General features: G+C 41.5%; 1 protein-coding gene across 13 annotated transcripts in view; it reads right to left on the bottom strand.

Moving 5' to 3' along the window:
* PLEKHA6 (pleckstrin homology domain containing A6) overlaps nt 1-26519 on the bottom strand; it is a 269710-nt gene that overhangs the window by 101830 nt on the left and 141361 nt on the right. The window lies entirely within an intron of this gene.

The raw sequence follows: 26519 nt of genomic DNA, 5'->3' as shown, positions 1-26519 counted from the left end.
GAGAGGAAGGGAGAGGCGGCTGCTCTCTCTCCCTCTCTTGAGGCACCAGGGTCTATCTAACCTAGTACAGCCTCATCATTCAAACAATGCTCTCTGCCTCACATGCAGCAACAGAAGCAGCCAGCAGGCATGGCAAAGGCGGGGATGGAGTGGGGGGGGGGAAGAGATTTCGAGCTCAGTTCTCCCAAGGAGAGGAAAGGTGAAGGGTATACGGACATCGGCACACATCCAAAGGCTCAGCCACACATACCCGCACACACTGAAAGACAGCAGGTGCAGCAGGAGGCAAATTGTGCTTTAACCTGACCACAGTGTTTCAGGGACAGTGTTTCAGGGACATAAAGGCTGAAGGTGAAAACTATAAAACTGGTGGTATTTTCCCTAGTGAAAGACCATCAGATAGCTTAACACTACAGTTCTAGAAACTCTGCCTAACTTCCTATCTTAAGTGCACTATGACAACAATGCACATAAATAGACTGGACTATCAAATAGATATGGTTTACTGAACACTGATTATTTTTATTTAATTAATTTGTTTCCTTCTGATCTTCTCCCTACAACTAAGTGTGCATTACATGCTGTACTACTTAAAAGCAAGAACATAACATTTCAAATCTACCATACAAAACTGCAGGCACATTTAATAGATTTCTGTTGATATTTTTGCTCAGATGTCCTGCCCACTTTTCTTTGTTTATTCTTTCTTAGCTCACTAATGTTTCTTACTGAACAAATGGTCCTAATGGTCTTTGGAAATTGCTCTCCATGCCAATTTACTAGGCACTATTGGTTTTGAATAGAGTAGAATGATTTAAAACAACATGAGTCTGAAAATTTTTGTACCTATCATTTGGACACTGTTGGCCATTCCCCTCCAATCTGGGGCACTTGGAGATCAGGGTTTGAATTCTCACTTAGCTATGGAGACCCACTGGGTGACCTTGGGCAAGTCACACTCCCTCATCCTCAGAGGAAGGCAAAGGTAACCCTCCACTATACAAATTCTGTCAAGAAAAATGTGATAGGGAAACCTCAGGGTTCCTGTAAGTCAGAAATAACTTAAAGGCACACAACAACAACAACAACACTTTTTCTCATTCACAATGGTTCCCAAAATGACATCACAACAAAAAGAATGAAAAGACTAAAATCAAAACAGTGATGTTACAATATAAATAATAAATCACATGTGAAAAACAATAAATAATATGGACAAAGATAAGCACCATTTACTCATTCAACCTGAATGGTTTTAAACATGAAAAGGTTGAAACTGATTTTCTGAATGTTACGGTTTTATGGCTGACCAGGACTAGAACGCAGGCAATATGACTCATGCAAAATGACTCCTGTTAAAGAGAGAAGTGGACGAACAGTGGGGAATGAACCATGGTCTTAGATGTCTCTACACTAATGCACGGAGCATAGGAAATTAACAAGATGAACCTGAACTCTTAACACAGCAAAGCAAGTATGATATTATAGGCCTCCCTAAAACTTGGTAGCATGAGTCTTATGATTGGAATGTAAAAATAGAGGAGTATAATCTATTTCAGAGAAACAGGCCAAACAGGAAAGGAGGAGGAAAAGTATTATATGTCAAGGATGTTTACACATGAAAAGAGTTCCATGACTTAAATCCTGGAAGCCAGGTTGAGAGCATCTGGGTAAAAATTAAGGGAGAGAGAAACAACAGTGATGTCATTGTGTGGGTCTAATACAAACGCTCAAGCCAGACTGAGGATTTCAGTTATGCCTTTCTGGAACAGTTGACCACACATTGTGACAACATTTACATTCCAGTGCAAATTTGAATTTTTCTGCAATACACCATAGACCATACTGTAATCTTCAAGTGATACTGCTTTTAAAAATTTTTTGCATGTATACCTTCATTGCCATCCTATACATGATCGTAAAAATAGGTTCCCCCTAGGCACTTCTTATTCATTCAGCATGATTCTATGGTCAACTTCCACTAAAGAATCTAGAAATGCCTAGAGAGGTGTTCTCTCCGATAAAAGAAAAATAGAGGCCTATATTCATGGTTATTCCACTTTCTTGGGGCTCCTGAAATCCTAATCCTCATGAAATCGAGGGCTGATAGTAAGATATATCTTCCTTATAGTAGCATATGCCTTTCATCATTCTTATGCATTTTTAAAAAAATTATCTAGAATTTTTTCAACTATTAACAAGCACCCAAAAAGCATTTTTTAAAGTCCCATAATGGCAAACAAATAATAAAAAACTGTAGCAATTAAATTATTCCTCAGGGAGCAAACAATTGCAACAGGTGGTTGGTTATTAAAGTCAAAAATCCAAATAAGCATGCGTCTGCAAACAAAGGTCCCACAGAACAATACAGCAACAGCACTGGTAGCTGGAGCTTCCATCTCCATGGGACATCAAATCTGCTCCAGGTTTTAGTTTCAACCTTAACAACCTAAGTGTTGAACCCATTCCCCAAAATAGAGTTGGCACCTTGGATAGCTCTAAAAGTTCAGTTTAGAATCCCAAATGTATTGCCTGCCCCATGGACATGCAAACCACCAGCTATGGATGTAAATCTTCATAAATGCCATTCTCACTGGCAAGCATTGAATAATTTTTCTCTTTGCTGCAATGAAGTTCTCAAAAACTGTAGATTTATGTGCAAAACCTCATGTATCTTTTGGACCACATGACTATCAAACTGTGAATAGTTTTCAAAAAATATACGGGCGGGATACAGACGGGCAAAAAGGGGTGTATTCATGACGTCATGAAGGTAGAGCCTTCAGACGGCCCTTACCTGAATGCCGCCATGAACACGCCCCCCGCACGCCCCAAGCGGGAAGAGGCGGCATTAAAAAGGTGCTGCTTTTCTCCGCTTCTTTTCCGTTTGATGCGCAGCTGCGCAGCTCCGTCTGTAAGCTGCTGCACCGGTACGCCAGAATTGCTACGCTGCTAATTTAAGTTGCCCATTTAAAAGCTCCGTGTCTGCTGCGTCACATAATGAGTCGGGGTCCTGGAACATGCGCAGTTTGCAGTCAGGCTTTAATTGCAGCATCAGCTGCCATGCAGGTGTGGAAGCTGCAGCACAGCTGCAGCGCATTTTAAGACTCGTAACCCTAACCCTAACCCTAACCCTAACCCTAACCCTAACCCTAACCCTAACCCTAGAGCAACATGTACGCATGCGCTGCTTGGAAAGTTTGGACTTTAAAGTGAGCCCCTACACACATTCCTGTGCCATTTTCTCCTAACAATAAAAAACGCTAAAACTGTAAATATTTACATATATACAAGGGAGGTGATGGGGGATGGCAGGGGGACAGCGGTGGCAGCGGCGACAGCTGTGGCTGTGCATTGCAGATTCAGCAGGAGCGCGGGGACCAAAGGAGAGGAGGCATCCATGATGCTGGTGACACTGGCAAAGTGCAAGAGGACAAGGATGCCAACACCAGCTGATCACCAGCTGGCAGGAGACCACCATTGTTCTTGGGCAGAGCGGAGGAAAAAGTTTTAAAGGGGCTTGGGCACTTTAAATGTGCCCATAGGCTTTCTGCCGCCGCTGCTTAGCGCTGCAGCTGCGCAGCTGCGCATCCGCCAGCCGGCAAAGGAAAAAAAAAGCCCCGTTTTTGGCCGCCCGTGAGGAAGCTGCCTCTCTCTTTGCAGTGTCCTCCGAGGCGGCGGTTTGGAAACTGCGGGTCTGAAACGGCCCCAGGTGAGGCGTCTTCACTGCCCCCCATGTGGAAGCCCCATCTCCTGAGCCACGCCCCCGGGGCGGGCGGTCTGGAGGCTCCGTATTCAGCAGAATACACCTCCAAGACGTCTTCCCCTGCCCGTTTGTATCCCGCCATTGTTTCTAGGTTTCAAAAACTTTATCATTTTCAAAGACTATTCACAGTTTGGTACAAAAGATACATGAGGTTTATCATATAAAACTTTTTTTGCAGGGGAAACAGCATTTTCTGTGCAGAAATATAATTTTTTTTTTTACAGAAAACAATTTTTGTGCAGAAAACTTGTGTGTGTGTGTGTGTGTTTTGCAGAATAAGTCCTGAACTGTGATGATTCATATTTTTTCATTATTCTTCTCATGAGGCTTCCCCAAAATTCAGGAAACCCACTTTTCATCACTCAGTTGAATATTGTTTCCATCACTACCACCAGCCACCACTGGTCAATAGTGATGCAACAAATAGGAGGCCACTCTTTGGAGGACAGTTTAATAATAGTGACATTGCAAGTGGAACAGTCCTATCTGATCTTCTGTTGAAACTTCCAGGTTAATACAGAATAAGGCCTCAGATTTTAAACAAAATTCACTTTAAGGAGAAATCTTTGCTTAACAACCCATACTCCAGGACATTCAGACATTCATAGTTAAGAAACAGGCATCTTTCTTTCTTTCTTTCTTGTATAAACTGTCCTTCATTTAGTAGTGTACAACAGACACCCCAGACTGGGCCCAGAATGGAGAACCAAAGAAAATGTTGTAGAAGTAGAGTTGTGAGTTTCATTCTCCCTGGACGCTAAGACACGGAGGATGCAGGCGTCATGAAAATGTGATTAAAATGGAGTAATAACATGATTGGGGGGAAGATTATCACACACCCCACACACATCTCCTGTTTGTGTCTCCTGTGTAAACTGTAATGGATGCATCTTTCGGTAATAATGGGAGTTTCCATTATTACCCAAAGACGCATCCATTACAGTTTATGCATGGGACATGAATGGAAGAAGCGTGCAGGGGTGTGATAATATTCCATCTGATTATGCTATTACCACATTTTAATCACATTTTCATGATTCTTGCCTCTCGTGTGATAGAGTCCCCTGTCTCCATTCAACAGCCTTGGACCAGCTGGATTTTCTTCATTAAGAGCAGTATTATTTCCTCAGAGAGGAAATAGACTTGGGGTTCATTCATGTTACACATTTATAGCACTATTATTTCACTTTATTTCACCCTGTGCAATCCAGGAGTTTACAGGTTGGTGAGCCACTAGAGTGCTCTGGCTGAGAATTTCAAAAGCCACTCCCTAACCAGGATTCCATAGGCAGAACTATGGCATTTAGAGTGGAATAATAATGTTATTGTGGTTTGAGTGATGGATTATGGCTCTAGAAATCAGGGTTCAATTCCCAGCTGGGCCATAAAATCCAATGGCTGACCCTGGGCAAGGCACAAGCTCTCAGCCTCAGGGGAAGGTAATGGCAAACCTCCTCTGAACATATCTTGCCAAGAAAACACTACAATAGGTTTGCCTTAGGTCATCATAAACTGGAAATAACTTGAAGGCACACAGCAATGACAACAACAACAACAGTGTTATAACTTTGTAGTGTAAATGGGTCCCTGGTAGTATTTCGAAGTATCCTTTTTATGGGTCGACAAATGGTAAAGAGTGCACTCAGCGCTGTACTCAGATTGTACATTTAAAACGATATTAATTTTAAAGGTCAAAAAGGTGTGTAGCATGACTGCTTGCCATGGATGGTGACTCACTTGCAGTGCCAGATGCCAAATGCTAATTGCAAGGCAATGCATACATTAGATGGTGGCAGGGAGTAATATTTTCCTAAGAAAGTGCAAGTGGCATTCAGATTCAACAATACATTATATCATTATTAAATGGATTGATTCATTTATTTACAATATTTTATATAACCTTTCCAGGCATAGTATTCTTAGGACCATTCACAGAATAAAACTTCAAATAAACAACAGCATACAATACTTAACAAAATCAATAACAAGGAACTAGGAATAGCCAGCTTCTTAATAACCATTTTAAAGCAATTAGGAAGCGAGTGGGAACATATCCTGGGATTAGGCATTCCAGAAGTAGGAGACTACCTATTTGCTTGCTAGCCAAATAGATTTACCAGTGGTGAGCGTGTGAGCTGCGCCTCTTTGGCTAAGCATAGGGCCTGGACAGCTTTGTATGAATCTAGGCAGTCCCTTTAGATAATCCGATCCCAGGCTATTTAGGACTTTGAAAGTGGCAGACAGAACTCAAACATTGGCTCACAAATATACTGGTAACCAGTGCACTTGATACACAATTGGTAGCATATATCCTGATGTCTTAGCAATTATAGTGCTATAATTTCACTCTGATGGCCATAGAAACATCCTATGGCAGTATTTCTGGCCATGTACTGAGTGATTTCTTTCTCTTCTTCAACCACAACCTATCCCTACACATCTAGAATGACGAACGATTCTTCTTTTCTGTTCTATGATTTGGGGAACATTCTCAGGTCAAGAATGATTTGTTCCAATCTGCTCAAACATATATTAAATAAGTAGAAGACAGAGTTTCATAAAACAATGGATTCAATGATTGTAGACACGTGTTGCCAATAGCTACACTCTACTACTAGTGATTTTTAACCATTATTTGTATTTATACCCTTGATGAAATATTATCTTTTTCTCTTCTTTTAGAATTGGGCTTTGAGGAAGAAGAAAATTTAGACAATTCTGCAAGTTTTCTGCAGAGAGTATACATGGGGTTGCATGGTTAGTACTAATGATGGCCTCCTCATACAGTTCCATGTAGTTTTGTTCCTTTAAAAATTGTTTCTGTTTCTTAAAACATTAGGTAGTGAAGAAATGGGTATATATTGATAGACATATTTATGGCACTTGAAACTCCCCTTTTCATTGCAAAAAGATTCTAGGCACTGCCTGTAAAGTATATAATGAAGCAATAAAACAATAATACTGTACAATATGTGCAGCACCCTTCTTTACTGTTATTGCTGTTGTTATCATTATTTTTATGACAAGGCAGACAAATAATTAGAAACACAAAGGGAAAGAGTGAGACTGATATCTGAGCCATGTTCAATGCGCAGTCATGCATGTTTTCTGTTTGCACCACATAAGAAGGCCAGGCTCATCTCATGGCATATGGTCATGCTACAAAGTCTGTCTTTCATTATGTAGATTCTCATTCTTTCATTGCTTACTCTGTTTCTCGGATTCTTGTCCAGAACAAAAAACTGAGATAAAGGAGGAAACAGTGGACATATAAAGGACTACATACAAGACACATATCCTAAGAAAGCAGGGCATATGCCAGCCTTTCTCAATCTGTTGCCCTTCAGATATTTTAGATTCATTAGTCTATATCAACTTTTCCTCACTAGCATGGCCAATGGTCAGGAATCGTTGGTGCTGGAGTCTAAACCAACTAGGGGCATCAAAGTGTGGGAAACTGTTTCATTCCTAGTAAGCACAACACCAATCAATAAATCAGTCCTGAAGAAAGAAGAGTTATAAACCAGAAGAGTTATAAACCACTAGAGTAGGCTTTTCCATTCTTCCAGATGTTATGAACTGCAGATACAATTATCGTAGCCATCATCCTGCTGATAGGTGAAAGTGGTCATTTAATACCTCAGGAAGGCATTGGATTGGGGAGTTTGTTAGAGAATGGGTGGACAAGAGTGGCTTTCCAGATGTTTTGCACCTCCACCTCCTTTCAGCCTCGGCCACTATAGCCAAAGGTGAGGAATTACAAGAATTATAGTGGGAAACCATTTGCAAGGCCGTGGCTGCCCATCTCTACTCTATAAAACTGCAAGTTTGCTGTATCATAGTCATAGCTGCAGACCCAGGTTCGTTCATTACAATCTTAGCTTTTCAGCAAATATGCCTACTTTTTACTTGCCCCATGACAGTCACTATGGGATACATCTGGCTTCAAAATACATATTTACAAATGCAGAAATGGATGATGCTCCACTTCTAGGAGTCCAAGTAGACCAGAAGTTGAAAATGAGTCAACAGTGTGATGTGGCAGCTAAAAGGCCAATGCAATTTTAGGCTGCATCAATATAGTGTCTAGATCAAGGGAAGTAATAATGCCACTCTATTCTGCTTTGGTCAGGCCCCACCTGGAATATTGTGTCTAGTTCTGGGCACCACAGTTCAAAAAGGATGTTGAGAAACTGGAGTGTGCCCAAAGGAGGGTGACTAAAATGGTGAAGGGTCTGGAAACCATGTCCTATGAGGAACAACTTAAGGAGCAGAGGATATTTAGCCTGGAGTAGAGAAGATTAAGAGGTGATATGCTAGCCCTGTTTAAATATTTGAAGGGATGTCATATTGAGGAGGGAGCAAGCTTGTTTTCTGCTGCTCCAGAGACTAGGACCCAAAACAATGGATGCAAGCTGCAGGAAAAGAGATTCCACCTCAACATTAGGAAGAACTTCCTGACAGTAAGGGCTGTTTGACAGTGGAACACACTCCCTCAGAGTGTAGTGGAGTCTCCTTCTTTGGAGGTCTTTGGAGGCTGGATGGTCATCTGTTGGGGATGCTTTGTTTGAGAGTTCTTGCATGGCAGAGGGTTGGACTGGATGGCCCTTCCAGTTCTATGATTCTACAATTCTATGAGTCTATGATGCTATGATTCTACTTTAAAGGTTTGGGCTTTTGATAAGAATGAAGCCCTATGCTCCATTTCTGAGCAAACATGCTAGTCCCTGAAGAATTAGGGAGTGGAAAATGAAAAAAAATACCCATCTTTTCATCTAGTGGATCACTGGAATGGTAGTGGGGACAGGAGTGCAATTTTTTTAAAAAAATGTCCACAGGCTTACTCCTGTACAGGCTTGTTATATTCCTGCATAACATTTTATGGGCAGATTATTGCAGTACATGAACATTCAAAATATATGCCTGAAGCTATCTAAAGAGTCATACAAAATCTAAAGAACTGGACTTTGTCATTCTGGCTTCTTTCTTACAGGAGGTAGCTTTGCATAATCTGATATCCCCTTGAAAGAAAGGTAGGCTTCCCTTCAAGCAGAGGCTTTTGGCATTCCCAAAGAAGCATCTCAGCATATGGGGCTTGCCGTGTGTTACAGGGTGGATCATACATACAAGGAGGTTCATAAGCTGACAGCTGCACTGAGTGAAGCTAACAAACTGGTACCCTTGCTTGCTACCACCTCATTTATGAGAGGAAAAGAGGGATCACCTCTCCCCACCACCACAAACCCTGATACTCTGCAAAAGGAAAGCAACAGCAAAGGTAATAAATCCCGCCTAAAGGTGACACTTGATTCCTACAAACAAAGGGATTAGATGTTGGTTATACAGAATTTTGTGTAGCTGTGGTGCTGTAATATATGGTACACCTGTAGTGTTTTATTGGAACTTTTAGAATTGTGGTGTTCTTTGAAAGAAGGGTATTTATAGAAGAGTGGATGACTCCCTTGCCTATACCTGAGTAGAGAATAAGCTTCAACCTAAGAAAATAGGGCTGACAAGTAAAAGAAGGTCACTTTCCAAGAGAATTTATTACCTTTGCAGCTGTGTTTTCCTCACAAAGAGTTTCAAGGGATAGGGAGGACAGCTCCTTTCTCCAGTTCAGCTGTTATGAGGAAGCTATCCAGCCTATGAATCTCCTGGCACTATGACCCATCCTGTCAACCACAAGAAAAACATATACCCACAAGTCCTTCTTTCCTCCCTGAGAAAAGAATTGCCATCTCTTTATAAAGCACATTCTAAAAACACCATTGTCAGTGCTCATTCTTTAGTCCACATCTGTTCAGCCAAGGGGCATTGAAGCAAATTGGGCTACTGCAAGGGCTTGAACAATCCATCAGTTTCACTTTCTCCCACATTCTTATTTTTAAAGGCTTCACATTTATTCTATTCTAGATATGAAGACATTTGTAAATGCTAGAAACCTTTTTAGAAATAAACTGAAACAAAATCCCTTTCTCCCCACCACCAGCATTTGCACCAATCAAATTCAACACCACAGAATAGTGACACCCATGTTTGTACTTGCCTGTTATACAAGTTTAGAAATGAGGAAACTTTCAGGGGAGGGGGAAGGAAGATGGCAACCCTAATTCACTAACAGCATGGATGGATCTAAAGAGATTCAAAGCAAGGCTCACGGGGCTGGGCATGGATAGACAAACAGGTTGGTTTTATCTTCTCCCACATTCATTTAAAAAACAACACCTCAACTTCTTTCCATCTTGAACATGAGGAAATTAGCAAGATTTAGTAAAGTCTTATCAAAAACAAATGGAAACCATCCCTAGTTGTCACTACGTTAGATGTAGAACGTAGTCACAATGCACTATCCATTTGACAACCACAAGGGCCAACACTTCAAATTATTCACCATGGTGTTCGTATCTCTGTCTGGTTCGTACCTGGGAACACATGATTCCTGCAGAATAATTCATGCAACTTGTTTAAACAAGTCCATGGGTATGTACACCCAACCACAATTTGACAGTAGAGTTTCAAAACTGGCTGAAATACAGTGGAGAGAGTTTTCTTTTCTTCATTAACTTTATCTCATCATTTGCCACTTCTAAGAGGTTTTTTGCATTTTCCTTCAAAACATGTACGCCATTGAACAAGCAAAGAAACACAGTACTTCATTCAAAACACCAACCAGACCTTGGCCATATATACTTGACACCAACTATTGCCATGTCCTACCTGACACTGGAGAAATCTGGTAGAGGGAGGGAAACATCTCACTGAATAGGAAGCATCCAACAGGATATTCAGAGCTTGGAAGTTACTTTTCTAATGCAACTCTCAGATTTGGGAGGTGCTAACCCTTGTAGCCTTCCCCAAAATAATTCTGCATATTCTGGAGTGAGGAGATGTATGCCTTAAATTATTCTATTTCATGGAATTACATCTTCATTTTGGCTCCTTTCATCCAGCTAAACCACAGAGCAGTGGGAAATGACCAAATGTTTTTTAACTTCACCTTACCATGGAGCAGTGATGTCCAAACTCTGGCCTTCCAGATGTTTTGGACTTCAGTTTCCAGAAGTGCCCAGATTCCCAGACTATTAGCCAAGATGGTTGAGGCTTTTGCACATCACTGCCATAGAGCCTCTACCAAGGCCTTTTCCATATTGGCACTAGTATGACCAATCTATGGCCCGATACAAATGGGCCCTAAACAATGCCCTCATCACGTGCTAGAGTTGCCTTGGGGCGAAGCACCCACACGCCCCACAACCCTAGCACATGACTAGGGCATCATCGCTGCACAGCACCATATAGACAGCGTGTGTAGTGATGACTCTGCTGTGCTGCATCCAAATGGAGCAGTGCAGCAGCGATGTGTTTGCACCACTGCAGGCTGCTTGTGGCAGCGCAAAAAGGAGCCGCTTTTTAGTGTTCCTTTTTTGCTGCGCAGCCGCACTGCACAATTTAGTTGCTGCGGCACTGCTGCACAGCAATGGAAGGTGGCCCCAGCCTGCCCTTTCGGACCCATTTGTACCGGGCCTATAGCAATTCCAGAACCTAGAAAAGCTTACTTGTTTGGAGTACAACTCCTTGTGTCTATGCTGGCTGGGAATTTTGGGAGGTGTAGTTCAAACAAATCACATTTCCAGTCTCTGATACTAAATATGTGCATATAAGGCCCCAGTCATGTTCAACCATTTGCAACACAAAGACTTTCAAGGATTAGAACAAAAGCTCTAAATCTGCCTACCCTACCCTAGCACTTCCAGATGTATTCAACTACAACTCCTGTGCTGACTGAGTTGTGGCCCACTACATATGGATAGGGATGCCATATCCTGCCTGTAGGCGGGACAATCCCTCTTTGGGCTATGCCGAACCAGTCCCGGTCCGGTTTGGCGCCAAAACCGGGACGGCACCACCTGCAGCCATCTCTGCCCCGTGCATGCCACGGGGGCCTCCAAGTCCTCTCCGGGGCCTGGGAGCACTCTCCACGGTCGGAGCTCCGGCTGCGGAGACGCTCCTTCCCAGGCCCTGGCGGGGCCTTAGAAGCAGCTCCACGATCGCAGAGTCCTCCAAGGCCTCGCCGGGGCCTGGGAGGAGGAGGAGGCCGCTTGCCACCGTGGTGATGGCCACGATGACGGGCGGCCCCCGCGCCCCTTCCCGGCCTGAGAGGAGGCTGAGGCTTCCTCCCAAGCCAGGAAGGAAGACAAGGTTTAAAAATGTAGGACTTTTTTTAAAAAATTTCCTGGCCAGGGAATTTTTTTTAAAAAAAAGTCCTACATTTTTAAACCTTGTCCTACATTTTCCCCAGTTTGGAGGTCCTCAGGTATGGCAACCCTACATATGGAAGCACACTTTGTGAGAGGTGGCCAATTAGCAACCCCAGGCAAATTGAATGAAAAAGTATTGTCTACTATTTTCCATCTCAGCTCAATCTGTGCCAGCAAGGTATAATTCAAAAACAAAAAGACAGCTCAGTCTGTGCAAGTGAGTTATAATTCATGGTGTACTGCAGAGGAAGAGTAAATGTCACATGAAGTGTTCTTGGACATTTGAATAGATATTCTACTATTCCCAGTGACTCCCCTGCCCCAGTAGTCTCTATGATACATCAGAGCAGCTTAGCCAATATCATGACAGAAAGGCAAGGCAAGCATAATGGAGAGAGGCAGAAGAAAACAAAGAAAAATTAAGGAGAGGTGGTGAGGGCAGAACTGTTTGGGTAAAAATGTGACAACACAGGATATTGACATACCTTAAGAACTGTGTGTGTTTGTGTGTGTGTACATGCCTTCAAGTTGCCTTGTGACTTACAGAGACTCCATGAATTTCATAGGGTTTTCTTAGTCAAAGAATACTCAGAGGTGGTTTTGTCAGTTCCTTCCTTTGAAATATAACCTATAGCATGTGGTGTTTGTTGGCAGCCTCCCATCCAATTACTAACCAGAGCTAACTCTGCTTAGTTTCCAAGATGAGACAGGATCTGGTTCCTTTAGACCCTAAGAACTATATTTACATATATATTTTGCAGCATTTATATTACAAATGAGCAGCTAACCCAAGCAGCACGACAGGCAGTCCTGCCACTAGAATAGGAGCCAGATAACCGCAGGCACTGCAGATTTTTATCCCTCCTTGGTTCAGTATTAATTGACCCAGCAACTGCTGCATTAACATCTATCTACATGACAGCCATCTCCCTATTGTAATTTCTTTTTTTCTTTCCCATGAAGTTCCCATGGGGAACTTTTTCATCCTGAACTTTCCAGACCTCCAGATGTACTCTACTAGCATCAGTGGGAAATGTTACATAAAACCAGAGGATTCTGGGTAGAATCCAAGCAGCTTCTTCCTTCACTTTTCCGAGATGTGTGCATGCTTCTGTGCCTTCAGGTTGCCTGTCAACTTGTGGTGATCTTATCAATTTCATAGGGTTCACTTAGGCAAGGAATACTCAAAGATGGTTTTACTAGTTCCTTCCTCTGAAATAGGTCCTACAGCGCCTGGCATTTGTTAGTAGTCTCCTATTCTAGTACTAACTAGGGCTGACCCTGCTTAGCTTCCAAGATCAGACAGAATCTGGCTCCTTTAGGTGAGGAGATACCAAGAAATAAGTTGGCCAGAAAGCTAGCCTAGAGAACACTGACTCCCATCAGCATGCAGCTGGACCAGCTCCCACTGGGGCCACCTGCGTGCGCCTTGCCTTCTTCCCTGACTCATAGGTGCACTGAGCTTAGAGCCTGCAAATATGTCCCACAGCTATACTTGCCCGTGCTAATTGGTTTGGCTGTTTGCAGCTTCTAGTGAATGACTGAGGCTTATTGTGTAATTACTACGGGAAGTTCACAGAGCAAACATGGCAGGGCCACCACTCCACCATGTGCAAGCATTTCCCTTTTGAGACTGGGCTTATAGAGCTCATGAGTGAGAGAGGGCAAATGACACAAATCAATGGCTCCACCAATATCCAGAGCAATGGCCTATCTCCAGTAGGAACAGGAGGATCTAAAACAGAGATGAGAAGCTCCATCACTATTCCAATATGCCAATATATGCCTTGAGTTCCCCTCTATCTGAATTCCAGCAGGAATGACAGAAAGTAGAGTTACACATGAACATTAAATTAGAGTAGGAAGTGAAGAATAAAGATAGAAAGCACTCTCGTTGCTTTAAAAAATATTTTCAATTTTAAAATTGCTTTGCATAAACCCAACTATGTAAAAATATTTTTAATTGGGGGATCTTTTGGTCAATGGAAGAGTTGAATTTAAGTTTAAATCTGTTTCTGTTAGTATGTGGGACTTTTACAGCAAAAAGGCACAAAGGGAGATAGGCATTGCCATTTACTCAGCTTGCAAATGCTGGATATGTATCTTCTGAACAGTAATGGAGTCATATTGCAGCATGCTGGATAGTTCCTTCAAGCCTATTCAAAATCTGGAGTGCATTCACTGGCTACAGACATGAGACCCACCAACCACCACTATTCTAGGGTTGAATCTATCCTCTAGTCTACAATTTATACTTGATTCAGTAAAATAAAATAAAATAAAAAGGTAAACCAACACCACCCCACTTGCATAGTGTAGCCCTGTAAATTACATTTATAGCACAATGTCTACTCAGGAGCAAAACACTGCTGGCTACCTCTTTTCCTCTTCTGCTCTAAGCTCACCTTTGCTGCCACAGAAGCCCTAGATTCTCTCTCTCTCTCTCTCTCTCTCTCTGTGTGTGTGTGTGTGTGTGTGTGTGCACGAGCACACTTTGCAGCCAAATAACACAAGAAGCTATGTGCTGGGTCAGACCAAAACCTATGTAGTCCAGCATTCTGTTGACACATTGGCCAATCAATTGCCTATCCGTCCTCTCCTTTTTGACATAAAAGATCATGGATATTGGTCTTGAGAAAAATATGACTGCAATGGCATGCCTTTGTTCAAATTCTCCAGGCACTGATATGGACAGGCATAACACTTCTGAAAGTGGTGGTAATAACATGTACCCACTATGACCAGGAGCTACTGATAACTGGGAGACTGGCTGCAGAGCCTTAGAGTGAATTGAGGTGCCTTGCCATCATAAAAAAGCATAGGGAACTCCTTACCTTTTGGGTAGGGTTGCCATAACCCGGCGGCCCCCGTGACATTCACGGTTTCGGGGGGCCCCTCCCGGTCCCGGTCCGGTTTGGGCCCCCACCCGTGCCTTGTTCCCGGTTTGGGGGTCCGCTGCGGGCATTGCCGCTGCCGCTAATGCGGCTGCTGCGGCGCCGACCCACCTCCTCCTCCGGCTCCGCCTTCCTCCTCTTTCTCGGCGGGCGGCAGAAGTGCCGCCGCCACCACGCCCCCACTGGGAGGGCTTGCGCGCCGCCCAGGCCTCAGCAGGGGCAGGGGCAGTGCGCGCGCCTTCCCCACTTCCCTCCCCGCGCGCGCCTGCCTCACTTCCCTCCCCCCTGCGCGCGCCTGCCCTGGTTCCCCCTCTTCCTAGACGGGCCGGCGGCAGAAGCGCCGCTGCCACTTTGCCCCCACTGGGAGGGCTTGCGCGCTGCCCAGGCCTCAGTAGGGGTCAGTGGCAGCGCGCGCGCCTTCCCCATTCCCTCCGCCCGCGTGCGCGTGCGTGCCTGCCCCACTTCTCTTCCTCCCGCGCCAGCCATCCTAAGGAGGAGGAGGGGGGAGAGGAGGAGGAGGTGGAGGAGGAGGAGGAGGAGGAAGGAGCCGGAGGAAGGGTGCCTGAAGGCCAGGGCAGAATTGGGCCACAGGAGGAGGAGGAGGAGGAGGAGGAAGAGGAAAGCTGAGTCAGTGGCCATTAGGTCTGCCTTGGTATTTTGGGGTTTTTTTAATTATTTTTTAAAATATAAAATACTTATTTTATTTTATTTTATTAATTTTGATTATTGCTTGTTTTTATTTTATTTTATTAATTTTGATTATTGCTTGTTTTTATTTTATTTTATTAATTTTGATTATTGCTTGTTTTTATTTTATTTTATTAATTTTGATTATTGCTTGTTTTTATTTTATTTTATTAATTTTGATTATTGCTTTTTATTTTATTTTATTAATTTTGATTATTGCTTGTTTTTATTTTATTTTATTAATTTTGATTATTGCTTGTTTTTATTTTATTTTATTAATTTTTATTATTGCTTGTTTTTATTTTATTTTATTAATTTTTATTATTGCTTGTTTTTATTTTATTTTATTAATTTTGATTATTGCTTGTTTTTATTTTATTTTATTAATTTTGATTATTGCTTGTTTTTATTTTATTTTATTAATTTTGATTATTGCTTGTTTTTATTTTATTTTATTAATTTTGATTATTGCTTGTTTTTATTTTATTTTATTAATTTTGATTATTGCTTGTTTTTATTTTATTTTATTAATTTTGATTACTGTATTGCTTGTTTTTATTTTATTTCATTAATTTTTATTATTGCTTGTTTTTATTTTATTTCATTAATTTTTATTATTGCTTGTTTTACTTTATTTCATTAATTTTTATTATTGCTTGTTTTATTTTATTTCATTAACTTTATTACTGCTTGTTTTTGTTTTATTTTATTAATTTTTATTATTGCTTGTTTTTGTTTTATTTTATTAATTTTTATTATTGCTTGTTTTTTATTTTATTACATTAATTTTTATTATCAAATATATACACCCTTGCCTTGTTTTTTTTATTATTTTTATTATTATATATATGCAAGTGCATTTTCTGTGTATTTATGGCACTTTGAATGCTAACAAGTCTGCCTTTCTTGGCCAATTATAGTTGTGATGATGATGATGATGATGATGATGATGATGATGATGATGATGATGATGATGATGGTGATATTGATATCAACAAGCCTCTGAGGCACGGCCAATGTAACTTGCTGTGATTTTTACAAACTCATGCGCAGTGAAGAAAAGCCACAGTCCCTTGCCCAAGTACACACTTCTGAGAAGTACAGTTGAACCCGAGGGCAAGTCCATTTCTGCCATCTGTCTAAGAATAATGCCAAAATGTCCTCCATTTTGATCATGCCTAAAAACATGCATTTATATTAACATTTTTTAAAAAAAAAAACCTCAATTTTTTGCGCGTCCTCCATTTTTATAAAAATGTGTCCTACATTTGAAAATGTTGCCCTACATTTGTCCTACATTTGTCCCGGTTTAGAGGTCCTCACTTATGGCAACCCTACTTTTGGGGGTCACACTGACCTCAGTCTGCCAAGCCTGACTCTTCTTTCCCCACCTCAGTTCTTTTTAAAGGCTTTCTTCCTACCTTTCCCTAAAGCAGAACGATAGCAATCTTTCTTGTTAACATATGTAGTGTAGGGATTTAGCACAATGGTTGCAAAAACAGTCCAGCATTAGTCTAGCACTCCCCCCACACCCATTGGAGTAGTTTAGGGTTTGTTTGTTACTGTCTGGAAACACCCAGATGGCCACCTACTCGTACTGCTGAGACTACATTTAAAAATATGCTGTAATTCAGGTTGCACAGGTCTGGGCCTGAAGCAGGTGCTTTCCCCTGGTTGCATCATGGTTTCCTTGAGCAGGAGGCTGGCAGACATGGACAATGTTTCTCTTTTTTGGAGCAAACAGAGAGCTTTCTTCAAGGGTGAGAGACTCATTCTCTGTCATCATGGGCCGGCACAGAAAAGAGGGCCACAGCTTTTGAATAAACTCTACTGATTTACTTTGCAATTTCAGGACACTGCATCGAGTATGTCACAAAGAGTGTAATAAAAAGCAGTGCAGTGAAGCCAACAGTACTAGGACTGTGCCTGAACTAGTACATAGTTATAAACAGTTTGATACAACATTGGTGATCATGGCTCCATCCTACAGGATCCTGGGATCTATAGTTTGGTGAAATACTTAGAATTCTTTACCACATAAAGCACACCAGTGCTTTCCCCTGAGCTACAATTCTAAGAATTCTGAGTGCCTCATCAAACTGCAAATCCTGGGTTTTCACACAACATGGTATACCTCAGATGTAAGCACTCTTGGTGAGTTGAAAGTAGTGTATGCTGATGATTTAGCTAGTGAAGAAAGGCGGTAAGTGCAGTGAGCACAATGAAGCAAAGGCTTGTCCACAGAACTAGAAAATATTACTTTTTGGACTACAATTCCAGGAATTCCCAGAATTCATGGCCATGCTGGCTCAGGTTTTCTGTGAGTTGTGGTCCAAAATGGCAATTTTTCCAAGCTCTGCTTCACCACGGTCAAAGAGAAAGTTTGCAGGCTGGTGGGTATGGCAGGCGTTTATGAGCCTTAAAAGAAAAGCACCAAAGTGTGTTGCCAATCTGACTGAGTGGCAGAGTCAGGGAGTATTAGGCAAGCATTAATACAGGAAGCATTCAGCAGGCAAGCACAAAGATAGGTTCCAACTAGCTGCAGAGATAATCCAATTAGAGAGAAAAGGATTGTTCCTTCTCTTCTTGTTCTTAAATCAAGGCAGGTTCAATGGTTCCTAAAGAGGCACAGGAGCAAATTCAAAAATCATTTAACATCTGGAAAAATCCAGTTGTTTTTAAATACATTTGTTAAATTAAAGAAAGCTGGAGCATCTCTACCAATCTGGATGGTTAATTTCAGTTCTTTCCCGGGTATGGTATATAATTGATTGGCTGTGAAAAGGCAAGGAAAACAAATGTTTGGCTGCAAACTAGCTTATCTGAGTTTGCTGCCCTGGCTCATTTTGGAAAGCCTGTTCCACAAGAATAGATCAGTATTTCTAGCTGGCATTCATTTGCTATCAGAAATCACTACACTAATATATTGTAGCATAAGATAGGATAAACAAGAGGCAAACAACAGAGAAACCAATAATCACACAAACACACACCCTTGTCATTCGGTGCATAATGGAAGGGCACTTTCGAAGGAGTATGGGCTGGCCCATACCTGAGCACTCCAGCATCCATGAAGTATTTGATGGAATAATGGTTCAATTTCCTGGCTAAAATTTTGGGGTAGGAGAGAGTATAATTCAGCACATCTCAAAGATACCAGATTTGAAACACTGCTTTAATAACAATCTGCAAGTGAGACAATTCAATCATGTCAAGAAAACAAGTTCCAATTGTACAAATACACGTGGGGTGGGGAGGAGGGAGGGAAATGGGGATGCAGATTACTTCTGATTACTTCTCACAATTTAAATGTAATAAGACAGTGGTCCTCAAACTTTTTACCCTTGTGACCCCCTTTACATCTATATGTAAACGTCACCACCACCCAGCTCAACATAGTATGTGAATAAAAATATTTTGGCTGCAAGTGTGTGCCTTTTCATTCACACATTCATGCATATTCATATTTTAATATTTTATAAGGAAATAGCTCTTCTCTTCCTCCTTTTCCTCCCTCAAGCAGAGGTTCTGAGCATCTTCTTTGCCTCTCTGTTCCCCGCCAGGATAGAAGTAGTTTGGGAACGGGAGGGAGGTCAGGACCGTATGCCGCCTCACCATTTGAGAACCACTGTACTAAGATTTTTATTATTAGGGACATATAAGTATTTATTTTTAGGGGACCACAAATGCTACATTGATTTCAGTGCTTATTACTCATTTTAAGGTATCAAATTGTATCTCAGAAATTAAAAAAAAACTGGTAGCCTAAAAAAGGTATTCTGCAATTTGGGGCACATAAAGCTTCATCCTTTACCCTGCAATGTTCTTACCTTCACATTTGTTATGATACAATCCAAGTTCAGTTTTGAATAGCATACAGTATCAACCTATTGAAAACTTTCCTACACTTTTGCAACAGGAATCAGAGCCCTACAGAGGGCAGACCAGAGCAAGTTCTTGTTCTGCTGACAACTAGAATTGATGCGGTTAACTGACCCTGGTCAACACCCCTATGTATAGTGTATACACACACTAATGGAAACCATCCCTCAGAGCCGCAGCCGCCTTCAGCCATTGGAACGTCTACGATTCTTGCACTGCCAAGATAAGTCTGTCTGGAAGCAGCTGAAATACCCAGAGCTGGGCCTCCTCCTCCCTCTATGAAACACCATGGTAGTAGTCATGGAATCTGATGCATGTTAATTTAAAAAAAAACAAAAAACAATGTTGGTAAGGAATGTGGCATACCAGTCCCTCTTCTTCATCCCTCCATTGACTCCTGACTGGGCTTGCCTATCAGACTCTTGCCAGGTTCACATTAGGAAGATTTTCAACATCCTTAAAACATAAAAAAAAAAAAATCTCTTTCTTCTGGAAGAAAGCCCAAGCCAAGAGAAAACTACAATAGGAGTCTGATATTAATATGGCAGCATGGTGCATTTCTTTCAGTTCAGCTCCCACCTTCATGTTCAGGCCCTGACCTTCACCTGTCACTGAAAGATTGTTGTTCACTTCTACCTCGTGTTAGCATACTCAACACCTCCATTGTATATGGAGTTTCATATTTTCAAAACTGCAGTCAGGCATGTTTTAAGAGGTCACAATGACCTTTGGAACCGTAGAAAGTTTCCCATGGGAAAGATATGTTGACCTAAAGACATGTGAAGGAACTAGGTAATACAAAAATAAAGGTTAAAAGGGTTTGCTGACCACTTTTTGCTCCCCCAGGCTTTCCACATATCCTCTTATACTGGAGACAAAGATGGTCCCAAAACACTAAGGCAAGGAAGGTCATATTTCCTGTTTACCCTCTACCCTTCCTAGCCATCCTTCCTGTCCATCCTCTTGGATTGTCCCAATCCAGAGTTAAAACCATCTATCGGAATCACCCCTTATGTCCATCCCATGCGAAAGTGACCAAACTCTTTCTACTTTCCACTGAGGACATCAAACAGGATATAAATATCCACCCTGCATATGTTAGGTTTGGGATTGTGATTGCATGGCAGAGGGTTGGACTGGATGGCCCGTGCGGTCTCTTCCAACTCTATGATTCTATGATTCTATGATTCTATGACTGTGGTAAACAGTCACCAGAGCTCTGTCCCACCATCCAGAGCATCCTCTTCCCAAATTGCCCTCAGAAACTTTCTGCGCCGCATCCCATTTTTCATGGATTCTTCTACAAGATTGGTAAATATAACCCCCTCTGCAATCTTAAGCCTCTCCTATCCAATTTCCATACCTCAAATTTGGTTAGTCTTGTATGATGTCTCAGACTGAACTGTTACTGTGTGTTTGTTTGCTTTCTCACATTTTTCTACATAAAACCTTTATTCACCACTTGGGGCCCTCGCACAGTTAGTACTGGTATACATAGGTGAAAATAGTCCCTCAGGTTATCCAACCTCTTGCAGGCTTCCTCTGAGCTAAACAGTTCTCCCAACATTTAAGGAGACACTGACACAATTGGTGGGGACCCCCAAGTCCCCCCACCTTTTTGGGTAACACTGGTTGCATGTCAACAGTGAGCTGAGCCCATGTCTTAATCTATGGGCAGGCCCAGGGCCCGAATCCTTGAACAGCTGCTAAGATTGCTGTATCCTCACAATGTTCATGACTCAGTTAAGAAAGGTTTTGGACTACAAATCCCAGAAATTCTCCTAGATGGAACATTCTGGGTATTTTAGCCCAAAATAATATTTCTCAATTCTGCCACTGCTGTTCTGACATCTGCCCTGTGAGGGCCACCTGCCTACAATTTAAAATATATATATATATATATATATATATATATATATATATATATATATATAATTTTTGTGGTGTCTTGAGGCATCTCTAATGTCATCTGGCACTAGTGTTGTTGTTGCTTCCAATGTCAAGGAAGCTCATCAGTGTTGGAGAGGGGGCACCAAAAAGCAACTTTCCAGAGTAGCCCCATAACTACTGAACATCTTGGGATATTATCCATAGTAATGAGGGATTTAAAATCTTTAAAAGAATTATCTATCTATCTATCTATCTATCTATCTATCTATCTATCTATCTATCCATCCATCCATCCATCCATCCATCCATCCATTGCCAGCATAGGCATGATGAACAAGAAGTACATTTTATGATATCACAAGTGGAGATATAATGTTCGAAGGTCCAAAAAGAAGGTAGATGAATAAGGGGTTACTTAAAAGTAACTTTAAAATAACTTTATTCTAAAACATACCTACCAACATTTCACAGATGAAAACTGGGACACATATGTCCAAACCGCATCACAGTGTGGTCAAAATGGCAAACAAATTTAAATGGAGAAGGACAAACAAACCAGGAGAGGCTGCAGCAGTTTCCTTTTTCCTGAACCCACTGGGAAGGGGAAGATTCTGCCCTTCTTGTCTCTTCTCCCACCATTACTTAATTGGATGCAAATTATATTTGCATTCTGAACTCAGTAAGAAAAGTAAGTTGGGGACAGAGGGAGAAAGTGGGGGAAGAAGAGATAATCTGGGGCATTTTAAAAGCATCTGAAAATGTGGAATGACACAGGATTAATTAAGATTCTCCCTGCCAAATAAAACCATTGGAGGGTGTGCTTAGGAAGATCTTCAAGTTCTTCCTTTACCAAATACGTCCATCAAGTGTTGAGAACCAATCCTCAAATTACAAATGTTTTAATACTAAGGGACTGTTACAAAATTACAAACTCCATGATTACAGGAGCTATATCTAATCACAAAGTAGTAAAGGACTGAATGGAATGGTTTTCTTCCTTCCTTCCTTTCTTTTCTTTTTTTCTTTTTCTTTCTTTCTTTCTTTTTTCCTTTTTCTGTTTGGTAATCTTTACCAGAGCATAAGAGCAAAAGAAAAGCCTGTTTCACTTCATCCAGAAGGTTTGCCTCTACTTTTGAGACACAGATATAGACTGCCATAAACTCCAGGGGCCAGGATGGCAGGAATCCAAACCAATCTTGTGTGTTGGCTTCCTTCTCTTTTGTTTTCATATCCTTTTCTTCACCTCAATCTTTGCCTCCTTCCCCCCTCCCTTTAGAATCCATATCACTCCTCCAAAGAGCACTGTGAGTGTATCTGACTGCATTTCACTTTCTTACTGCAATGCCTCTGGGCCCTGGGAAGCTGATGGCATTAATCAGTCTAAGTACTCCAAAGACTCCAGGGTCAAACCTTTCCTGACTCTTATCAAATCCTGACCTGTACCCTGGAAACGTGTTGGCACCTGGTTCCTTGCATGATTAGGGAAAACCAGCTTGATAGTAATCGCTGTGTTTCCTTGAGCTATTTAATTTTGTTTGCTTGGTTGAAAATAAGACTATAGCCACCCACTACGATTTCTCTGTCAGAAGATTGGAATCTATATTCACTTTCTGGTTCTTTGACATCCTGGTCAGCCCACTGAGCAGATAGCACAAGCTCGGTTGCTTTAATAGGAGAGATCTTTACAATGTCAGTCAGAAAGCCAGTCTGCAATTGCCCCAGGCAGAGAGGAGGCACACAGTTATAAACTCAGACCTTCTCTGACTCCTTCCATTTGTTTGAAGGGGAGCCTGGAACTCATTAGCACTTTATAGAGAGAGGTATTGCATGAAAACCATCCATTTGATGACATGCTGCAGGACACATGGATGCTTCCAAGTCAGGAGAGATCTTCTAAGCACTCCCTCTTCTAATTACAGATCTGATGAAAATTTTGGGTTCAGATGGTGGATCATTGATAAACATTAACCATTAATATGGATGTTCAAAATAAAAGAGTATTTTATGGCAAGAGTCACACAGCACAGTGTGTCTACCCAGATTTCATGATAAGACAAAGTATCCTATGTAGCAATAATAATTGCAACAATATGTGAATAATGTGGATCTTGGCCCTGCCTGTGAATCTTGTCTCCTACACTCATGCAAATTACTTTATTTTTCTAAAACTCAGATCCCTACCAATATTTTAAAGGGCCATGAAGACAATAGGGACAAGCAGAAGAAGCATCCCTGTAGGGTCATTTATTTTGGGCTGCAAAAAAAAAAAAAAAAAACCATACAAAACTATTCTATTATGGGACTATCCTGGTGTATCAACCTACCCTTATTTTGTTGTTGTTAACCTTTGAGTCAATCCTGACTTATGGTGAACCTGTGGATGAGACATCGCTAAGACTACCTATCCTCCACAGCTCTGCTTTGTTCCTGTAAATTCATACCTGTGACTTCCTTAATGAAGTCAATCTATCTAGCATACATCCTGCCTCTCTTTCTAATTCCCTCCATCTTTCCAAGCATTATTGTTTTTTCCAGTGAGTCATGCTTTCTCAGAATGTGGCCAAAGTATGACAGTCTCAATTTAAACATCTTGGCTTCCAGGGAGATTTGAGGTTTGATCTGTTCGAAGACCCATTTGTTTGTACTTTTGGCTGTCCATGGTATCCTTAGCACTTTTCTCCAGCATATCAAATGAACTGATTTTCTTCTTATCCTCCTTCTTCACTGTCCAGTTCTCACATACATATGAGGTGATGGGGAATACAATGGCTTCTATGATTCCAAATTTCATGCTCAGTTGTATATCTTTGCTCTTCAGGATTTTTTTTAGTTCTTTCACAGCTGCCCAAAGGGGTGGTATACAGCTGCTCCTGTTTCAGCCAGATCGGGGCTGCAGCAACTGCACACCACAACCCCGATCTGGCCTTTGCAGGGTGCAAAAAGGGTAATAGCTGCATTGCTGTGGCTTGGCAGTGCTCCTTCAGCGTTGTGTCGTATGTACACAGTGCTGGAGGAGTGCCATGATGCTGTGCACCATGCAGCGTGGTACAGGATGTCACACTGCCCTGGGGCGGAGCCAGAGCGTGTCTCGTAGAGACACTACACCCTAACTTTGCCCCCAAGCCAGCCGAAACTGTTGGTTTGGACAGCCCCTCAGTCTTCTTCTGATTTCTTGACTGCAGACCTTGTTCTAATCAATGTTTGATTGCACTTTTACTATTTCTATTTCCTCATTGTTTAGGTTGAATTTATGTAGATCCTTCATGGTCATTATTTTTGTTTTCTTTATGTTCAGCAGTAAGCCTTTGCACTTCCTGCCTTGATCTTCTTTAGTAGTTGTTCTAGGTTTGTGATGTTTTCTGCTAGTAATATGGTGTCATCTGCATATCTTAGATAGTTCATATTTATTCTTCCCATTTTCATTCCTATTTTTTCTGTGTCCAAGTCTGCTTCTGTTTCTCTGTGTTCTGTTCTAACAGTAACCTCTTATCCTACGTGCAGATTCCTCATCAGGACTATCAGATGTACTGGCACTCCCGTGTCTTTAAGGGCATTCCACAACCTTTCATGATCTATGCAGTCAAAGGCTTTGCTATAGTCTATAAAACATATATTGACCTCTGGGATTTCTCTGGGATATTGAGCATAATTTTGCTTGCTTGGAAGATTAGTATTGTAATACTATTGTTGCTGCAGCCTTTTGTGTCTCGGGATATATATTGATTGTTTCCAATTTGTTGGCCACCATTTTGTTTTCCATATCTGTTGACATATGTTGGTTAGCACTAGAGTTGATTCTGTCATTGTGAACTGTAACAGTTTGATTGGAATATCATCTGTTGCTGGTGATTTATTTTTCCCTTTCCTCATATTGCAGCTTTCATCTCACTTTCTTTAGAATTTGGGGTTCATTGTCATATGGCTCTTCGTTCCATACATCCCTCATTTTTTTAAACATCTTTTATGTAACTTATATTCATATATATAACTAGCCCACATTCATATCCTATGTACTTTCCCCACTTTCTCCTGTTATCCCTCTTTCTTCCTCCCTGTTCATTTTAATCACACTTTTAAAAAATACAATAAAAAACAAGAAGGTCAACATCCAATCAAGAAAACGGTCAACTTTCTTTAAGGGTGTGCATTGCTTTAAGATTGTGCCCAGACCTATTTCAATCCTCCACTTTTGCTCAGGCTCTGCCCAAGTTTTCAGATCATCAGAGGAGGCCTTTCTTTCAATCCCATCTTCACAAGTATGCTTGACAAGGATATAATAAAGAGCCTTCTTGGTGGCTGCCTTGAGATTGTGGATCCCACTTCCAAGCAAGGCTCTGAATACTCCTCCTGCCAATAGGCAATAACTTTCTTTTTTTCAAGCAGGATTTAGGTGAGCGCCTGACTACAAATTGCCTTATAATGAAAGGTAATGTACTTTCTCCTTTTGTCTTTTTAAATAGTTTTTAGTGAGGTTGTTTTATTGTAATACAAGAATTATTTAATTTTAATATTATTGTATTTTTAGCTGTGTTCGTTTTTAACCATGTTGTAAATTGCCAAATTAGGCCCAAGGTATACACTCTCTTTCATATTCTGATGTCATCCAACCTACTTAACTGGTTGCAGGAACAATTTGTTTTCTAGCATCAAAGAAATTCTCCATCCCTGGTGCAGGGCAGTGTGGAAATATTGGAGATTACTCCATTCCGTACATAACAGAAGAGCTGATTTTCAGTGCCTCTGACCATGACTCTCAGCCCCACTGCCACTGCAAAGAAGGGGGGGGGGATATCCTCTTTTCTTCACCTGGTACCAACCTGAAGGCATCTGCACAGCAGCTGCTTCTGGCCATGGAAGGAAAGGGATACGGCTTGGGGCAGGAGTTTTTAGGCAGATAAATATTCTAGAGAAAAGAAACAGACTCTTTTCCACTGAACGTCTGCAGCCTGATAAACTGGTCACGAGCACAAAGAGGAGGCTTTGTCTAGGTCAGAAAGAGGAATCAATCAGCAGAGAGCAGGGGAGGGAGATGGAGGATTTATTATATTCCACAAAGGTACAATAATAAACAGACATCTGATTGCTTGCTGTTTCATTCTCCTTGCCTTCAACAGGCATTTATTACTCTGCCTGGAGTGTTCT

The sequence above is a fragment of the Sceloporus occidentalis genome, unplaced genomic scaffold, assembly GCF_023333645.1.
Source record: "Sceloporus occidentalis isolate IW3139 unplaced genomic scaffold, rSceOcc1.0.p SCAF_3, whole genome shotgun sequence".
Lineage (NCBI taxonomy): Eukaryota > Metazoa > Chordata > Lepidosauria > Squamata > Phrynosomatidae > Sceloporus > Sceloporus occidentalis.
The sequence above is the reverse complement of the archived record's forward strand: the minus strand, read 5'-3'. Positions and strand labels throughout refer to the sequence as shown.